This window comes from Colossoma macropomum, unplaced genomic scaffold, assembly GCF_904425465.1.
Source record: "Colossoma macropomum unplaced genomic scaffold, Colossoma_macropomum, whole genome shotgun sequence".
Taxonomy (NCBI): domain Eukaryota; kingdom Metazoa; phylum Chordata; class Actinopteri; order Characiformes; family Serrasalmidae; genus Colossoma; species Colossoma macropomum.
In genome coordinates this window covers 21,636,800-21,645,145 of record NW_023494796.1, presented here as the reverse complement: position 1 = coordinate 21,645,145, position 8,346 = coordinate 21,636,800, and the positions used below count along the sequence as shown (strand labels likewise).

Below are 8,346 nucleotides of genomic sequence, written 5' to 3'. Positions count from 1 at the left end.
TAGGTATGACAATGAGGAACCCTGGAACTGCCCACAGTTTCTTTTTACATGAATTTCCCAACCGAGTCTTCAGGAAGCCCAACAAGGTTCACGTGTTCTGTCCTAGCTCCTGGCGTCTTGTTTCTCAGTTCACTCCTCTTACTTGCTTGGCTCACACGAGTTAGGAGCTGGGAAAGAGCTTAAATGTGGACCGTTTGGGGTCCCTGTGGACTGGACATTGTAGGTCAGGGCTGTTCCTAGAGATAAAGTATAGCACATCTCTCCCGCAGGATTAATTTTTGAGTTTAATTTTTGAGATTAATTTTTTCTTTTTTGAGTTTTTAATTCTCTATAGCTCTATTTAGTTTAACTAAACAGTGCATATAACGTTGCTTCTGAAAAAAAAGCAAGATGTGGGAAATATAGTAGTTAATTATTTACTAATGTGGTACAATATAAAGGCTCAGGTTAGCTAGCCAAGCAACATCTTGGTATTACAAGGACTTTCTTGATTGTTACATTTTTCAAAATTCCAAGGGTCTGGCAGAGTGATTTGATTTAGAGAGGGCCCCGGCTGTAAGACCATTGGGATTTAGCCTTGGCCACCAATGTTGGCCCATTTTGGATTTAGTCTTGGCCACCAACGCTGGTCGATTTGGGATTTAGTCTTGGTCATCACTGCTGTAGTCCATTTGGGATTTAGCCTTGGCCACCAATGTTGGTCCATTTGGGATTTTGTCTGTCATCACTGCTGTGGTCTGTTTAATGTTTCCACCGCTATGGTACATTAGTTTACACTATTAGTCATTTCAACCTTCCAGACTGAGTCACCACTACTACAGAACCTCATTCACTAATTAGAAATTCGCGCCGCTCCGCCTCTCCTGCGTCCTCATTGGCTGAGCTCTGTCCATACGTCACCACAGCTCATGATTATTCATCGAAGAGGCAGCGGCGAGGAGGAACTGGCTGCTGCTGGTTCTAGCACACGCATACACACTCACATAAATAGCAGACGGAGAGGAGGAAAACACAAAGAGCAGCTCTGCCCAGTTCACAGCTGAAGACGAACGGAGTCAGGTAACGAGCTCTCTCCATAACGTCTGTCTGTCTGTCTGTGTGTGTGTGTGTTTTCTCCTGTGTGTAATAAGCCTGTCCGCGTCGTCGCCCTGTTTTACCTCGTGAAGAGTGAAGAGCAGAGCAAGTAAACACAACAGACTCACAGCTGTCGACACACAGAGCTGGACTACCACTTACTCAACTGAGAAATTGTGGTTTTTCCCGTCAGTTCATGCTGGATTCGACTTGTTTCTTTTGCTAGTACTGTACTGCATCGTGTCTTTGTGAAGCACCGTTATCTTTCACCTGTAATACCTGCTAATAGGTGATCTATCATTTGAGCGACTGCCCTGTTTGCCTGGAGCAAATTATGTTACTTCAATATGCGAGGAAAACACCTGAACGCGTTTCTGAGCCCGCTTAATGTGTAGCACTTCGCTCAGCTGGCGTTTTGGCACTCTTACGTGGCAGTGCTGGTTCTTTTGTCTGGCGAAAAGCCCCAAACTTTTCGTACCTCAGACTCTTTCTCACGTAGCTGTCGACACAGACCACGTTTAATTTCAGTGTAATATCAGAATGACATCGAAAACCAGCAGCGAACAAAAGCGGTTCTTTCTCCCAACAGCCTGTCAGCTCTGAAAAGACTGAAAGAAAATGCTTTTAGCTTCTTCTGAACGTGATCAGATACGATGTCTTCGCAGAAGAGGATTAAAATGAACAGAAAAGCCGCATCAGATAACGAGCTCCAGCTTTTGTTGCTGTTTTTATGAAGTGTACTTTCTGTACTGTAAGATCTACTTGGGTTACACTTGGTACGTGTTTTTATGCTCGGGCAGAGTGCAGTCTCAAGGCTGCCTCAGGCTGACGTCCAACCTCTCTCTCTCTCTCTCTCTCTCTCTCTATCTGTACTGTACACTAATACTGTATGATGTATTTTACAACATATACCATATTGCAGTGTATACACTTCACTCTGTTACTAAATACTCCACACTTTTTGTGTTGAGGGGCCAAAGTGTAATATTTTTGATGGGCTGAGGGCCAAAACAATATACATACACTGTACATCAAATTCTAAACACTCTTAAAAAAGAGAGTGGTTCTAAATAGAAATGGTTCTTTGCATGGTGAAATGGTTCTAGATCGATAGAGAATGTGCGTATGTTTCTGTATAGAAGCTTTTTGAAAATGGTTCTGTTTAGCACCAAAAAGGGTTCTGCTATTCTTACAAGCTTGACATTGTAATTATAACAGAATCAATCAATCTGAAGAATAATTTCACCATGCAAAGAGCCATGTCAGCCAGAATTGGTTCTGAATAGAACTTCCCTTTCTTAAGAACCCTTAAAGAACGACCTCTTTTAAACAAGTACTGCAAAATACTGTATACTAAATATACACTTTTTGTTTTCGGGGCCAAAATGCACTGTTTTTGGTGGGTTGAGGGCCACCAAATAAACACACACACATGTATAAAGAAGGTAGGTCTGAAGTTTGACGTTTTTGAAAATGTATTTTATAACACCTACCATATTACAGCATATTGCGCTATATACACTTCACTTTGTTTCTGAAGTGCTTCCAAATACAACTTTTGAAGAAAACATAAGAGTTTAAATTGTTATGTACACACACTATCCTCTGTACCACAAACTGTCAGTAAAGCCTACTGAATTTAATTTAATTGACAGACAGAGCTCTGTCAGTTCAGCTCAGTTTAAGCTCTGTTTGCACGGCCACACTGACAGAGCAGTGCTTGAAATAACAAGAACTAACATTTAGAGACTTTTAAGAAGTCTAAGTTTCAATCTCAAGCAACGACGGTTCTTGTTTTTAACCTTTTCCTGCAAAAAATAATTTATAAACTGCAATTTTTCTTTTTTCTTTTTTTTAGAATGTCATGAAAAATATCAATTTTGTCACTGTCACTTTTTTTAAAGTTATAGAACTGTTCACATACGTGGACACCATGTTTAAAAGTTAATTAGAAAAAAAGTCTTTTATGTTGCTCACTCTTACTCTTTTCTTACAGTGAGTATCCTTACTCCTTTTCCACACGGCTGGGTAGAGAAGGAGGCCATGTGAGAGAGAGAGAGAGAGAGAGAGAGATAGAGATAGAGAGAGAGAGAGAGAGAGAGAGAGAGAGAGAGAGAGAGAGAATGGTTATGTCTCCTGGCATGAATTCTAGCTCCCTGTGTAGCTTTAAAAGTTCAGAAATAGTTTGTCACTGTGGCTGCCACAGACAATGCTGCGGAGTGATGCTGTCTGGTATGAGAGTGGCTGTGGATTGAAAAAAAAACAATGCATTGTGTTTATTTGATTCAAATGTGTACATCGTTTCCACATAGGCCTGTGCTTGGTGATGGTTAACCAAATTACCATGGTAACAGTCTTCGGTGACGGTAAAAACTTTTTCAAACCATTGTTCATTGATTGATTTAGTTCATGTAAACCATAGCAAGATGCTAGTATTCCCTCTCATGAACTAAACTGAACTTTTAATCATGTTGGGCAATGTGGCACCCTACATTATCATCACATTTATTGTATCTAACATAGATTAGATGTTCTAGAAACACAGCTGAACTTGTTTAACATGTTCAGTGCGAGAGACAGATATCCTGTACAAAAACTACGTTATGATGTATATTTTAGGACATCCTCATGCCACAGCGTCAGATTTCAAATATCAGACAAAATGCATGAGCAAAATGTGTCTCAGCTCTCGTACATCAGGCAGAACCAGGCGTATCAAACATACTCAGGAGAACTGGTTTTGGAAAAGAAAGCACAAAGTTTGTATTACGTTCACAATGTTAATTCTCTTCATCTAAATTACAGTTTTTGTAGTTACAGTTTTGTGCCAATATAGATTTTTGGATATCCTCACAGCACAGCATCAGGTTTGAGACAGGAAAACAGCTTCAATCTTGGGAAAAACATGAGTATAAACATGTCTCAGCTCTCATACATCAAGCAGAATCAGGCGTTTCAAACAGCCTTAGGCAAAATGGCTTTGGAGAAGACGCAGAGGGCTCAGCTAAGCAGCCACAAAGTCTTAGGCAGTAAAGTTTGTGCGACGTTTGCAATTCCAATCTTTCTTATAAGATTAAGTACAGTTTTGTGACCAAATTAAAGATGACGTCATATGAAAACCACAACTGTTACTGAACTACACCAATATGCTCAACACACACTCTCTCTATATTCGCTCCCGCGTCAGTGTTAGGGACTCAGAATCTCAAAAATGCCAAATGAAAAGGTAAAACAAAGGGAAAAAATGCCACCCACCCTCCTTCAAACCCGGTTTAACCATTTACCTTGGTTAATTTCCACACATGTACTAGATTAAGAAGGAGACCTATTTTCACATAAATAAAATATATTACATCAACACAATTTTGTCTTACATTTGGCAATAACTGTGTTGATTGAATATATGGTTCATTTGAAAATACACATTTGAATTATGTAAATTATTTTTTCAGTGAGCTCCTCAACTGGCCAGTACAGTCAAGACCTCCTTTGTCCCTCTCTATGTCTGCTCTCCTTTTGTCCCTCTGTATTGCTGTTCTATTGGAAGGACACTATATGGAGGATGTAGGTTGCCGTTTCTAGGTCACTGAGAACCCCCCCCTTTCCCAACACATACGCAAACACACATGCACACGCACTCCTCCCCCATCAGCCACTTCTTAATCTGTGACCACTAAAGAACACGAACATGTGGTGAGGTTATTATCCAGTCATGGAAATAACACGCTGATATCAGCGTTGATCTGGCCCCAATCTGTACAGACGTTTAGGCACCAATAGCATATCATCACGGTCATATCAAAACCCTATAACTATGTTCTTTTTATTTGGTTTTTTTTTGCATTATCTGCCCTTCACATTGTATGAACATTTCATGATAAGTGGACCAATAGAAATCCAAATTAACATACAATGAAGTTTCCATTTCAGAGATGGAATGTTTTGCTACGGATTGAACGATAGACAACAAATGCTGTACTGATCATAGATCAGCAAGGCTCCTCTAAACATGCCTATGTTCTCAAAGTGTCTCATTATTGAAAGGCAATCTCTGCATTCATCTTAGCCCAGTGGAACATCGGTCCATTTGTAAAAATAGAGAAATGGTCCTGGATCATTATTCAGCCTGGCTAAATCTACTCTCAGTTCCTGATTCATTTCCCTTCTCACAGTGCAGTGCCTCAGTGGCTTTGACAGTGATACTTGGTGGCCGCTAGTGACCTCTGTCTGCCCTTAAAAGATCAGTGCTGGCACTACTGTTTTTATGGACAAAACAGTAACACTGCAATTATCTTGCTATATATTGTAATTGCGATACACTTTGCTATACAGCAGTGAATCATATTTGATTCGATTCAAGACGTTGGGCTGCATAATTTTGACCTAAAATACATTTTGTTGGATGACATGAGTAGTTTAAAGGGCCCATATACAACATTTTTACTGTATTTTATTTAGAGATCCACTGATATAAGCATTGTAGGCCAATATCTGATACTTTTCTTGTACCTATATGCCGATGGATATATACTATGTAGAAATGTAGACTAAATCTACCTGGATTAGCTTCACAGAATAATATACCATTATCAAATATCAGTTTAAAGTGTCGGTCAAATCTAAACATCTGTCTGATGCTGATATATTTTTAAGCAAATGCCTGCTGATACTGCTAAGATTCTGATATCACTTAATTATGTTTTCCCCTTAGGTGCACTTATAATGTTTTTATAGTTTAATGTACCAAAAACAGTTAAAAATATCTTTTTCTGAGACAATTTTCCAACCTCTCTTTATCCTTTAAAAAGTTTTTCATTCTGTGCCTTTAAGGCCTTATCCACACGTATCCACACACACACACACACACACACACACATAACTTCTAAGCTGTTTATCCTTCTGGGTTGCGGGGGGAGCTGGAGCCTATCCCAGCAGTCATTGGGTGGAAGGCAGGACACACCCCGGACAGGTTACCAGTCTATCACAGGGCAGACAGACAGACATATACATTAACATACACAATCACACCTAGGGGCAATTTAGCATGTCCAGTTAGCCTGACTGCATGTCTTTGGACTGTGGGAGGAAAACGGAGTACCCGGAGGAAACCCACACAGACACGGGGAGAACATGCAAACTCCACACAGAAAGGACCCTGGTCACCTGACCAGGGAATTGAACCCAGGCCCTTCTTGCTGTGAGGCGACAGCGCTGCCCACACATATCCAGATACTTTTAAAAACGTTTTTTAATTCATTTTCAACAAAATGTTTTCGAAATCTCTTCATCCACACAAGAATGCAGAAATGACTCAAAAATGCTTGCATTAGCCTGCCAGCACAGTAGGGGGAGATACCCATACATTTTGATGTCATACACCTCTAAAAAGAACATTGTGACCATAACATACAGCACGTCGTAAAAAGCCAAAGCAGAGATTTTCTAACAATGTGACGGTAGCATGTTACAACAGTAGACCTTAACTTGGAGGCTGTTAGACCTCTGTAATTCGATATTACACACAGATCCAGATTTTTGCCAAAAAAAAAAAAGCTTAAAAAGTGAAAGAAAATCTACCACTTGAGGTGACAGCCCTTTTATAATAACTGAACACAGTACATTCTGACATCTCTGTAGTAGATTTTACTGAAAACCTAAAGCCAAATTCAGTTCTAAACATGTTATTAACATCCAGGATAACCCCAAGATTGCCACAAACAACCAAAGTCATCAGTCATATTTCAAACAGAGTTTGTGTGCTTGCATTCTTATCAATGTAAAATGGCTACATACATGTGCACGTAAAAACACTGAAAATGTTTGTGTTTTAAAAACTTTCACCCTGGGAAACGTTTTCAAAAATGTCCATTTTCAGTAACCAAAAACGCCATTTTCGTGTGGACAGGCAGCTAAAATGCAGAAAAAAAAAGATGCTTTTAAAAATATCTTCAGTGTGAATGGGCGGGGCTAAACAGCTGTAGAGAGAATAGGTAGGATGTAGTGACATCACAAAAACAATGGGCCTCGTTAAGGCTTATTATTCAGAAACTACAGGGATTTTAGTGCAAAATGCTTGAGTTATTCTAAGATTACAGAAGTGTATAAAAAATACTTGGGGCCCGCTGGTGAGCCCTGGCCATTTAAAGGCTTAAAATCAGGCCTAGTTTCCATATATGGACTAGGGAGTAAACCGTACATTTGAAAAATTCAACAGTGTTTGCATACTACATCCTTAAATACTACTTTATAGCACACAGTAAAAAGACGTTGTGGTTGGTTATAGGGCTTATTTGCAAATGCAGCTTTCTGCAATATCAGCATTGCAAGGCCAAGACTGTGATAATGATTAACAAACGATGTATTGTGCACCCCTGCTGGTAACCTACAACGGCTGCTTGTTGTAATGTCAAGATGTTCAGGAAGTTGGTCAGGAAGATGTGACGTTTCAGACACACACTATTCATAGACAGATCACTCTATGTGTAGATACCGGGGAAGCGAAATAATGGGAAAAGTTTTTGTTTATCTTATGTCTTTTTCCATTGTTTCCCTTTCCTGGCTTAGTAAGAAGTGACCTTACACCTTTGCCTGTCTGTGACAGTATGACTGAAGGCAGGCTTTTTTTTTTCTACTACGCGCACCATGTTTTGTATACACGTCTCAAACCACATCCTCTGATGAAAACAAGGCGGCTGCCTGCAGTTGCTGTTTTGACTAATCCGGCACAGCTGTCGCTACATTGCGGACAGCCATGGTCCAAGTGTATCTGCACAGCATCACACACACACTCATTCACCTTGCGCTCACGGTCGCGGAGTTGTTGGACCAGGAATGGAGCATGTCACGGATGTGGTGTGTTGCTTTCCTCTGCGTCACACCTGTTCCTCTTTGGGGCAGATCAAAGGACTCCTCCGCCTGGCCACTTAGTAGCTTCTGGTTGTGCTTGATTTATAGTTGGGTGGTAAGTGGACACCTCTGTCCTTCTTTAAGGTCAATGGGAAGTGTCTTGTTGACCCACAAAAGAATTGTAGACGTCCTACCCTCCGAGTGACTAGAGGGTGCCTTCCCAGAGCAGCCTTTTAGAGCCCACCAATCACTTAGAAGTTGCACTTCTTGCCAGCGCATGTTATAATTTTATATTAATTACTTAATCACTGCTAGTGTAGAGATTGTGTCAAAATGGCATTTTATAAACTTTGAATCGCTGCCACATTTGTCTGTCTAAGTGGAATGAAATATTTAAATATGTGCATTTGTTGTGTGCAAAGTCTT

At 40.2% G+C, this 8,346-nt stretch overlaps 1 protein-coding gene across 1 annotated transcript in view; it reads left to right on the top strand.

The window, feature by feature from the left end:
* The first annotated feature begins 936 nt into the window (after positions 1-936).
* Positions 937-8,346, top strand: part of smox (spermine oxidase) — a 28,604-nt gene continuing 21,194 nt past the window's right edge. The window contains exon 1 of the mRNA XM_036583120.1: positions 937-1,059. The gene's annotated coding sequence lies outside the window, so the exon portion shown is untranslated. The remainder of the gene's footprint in view (positions 1,060-8,346) is intronic.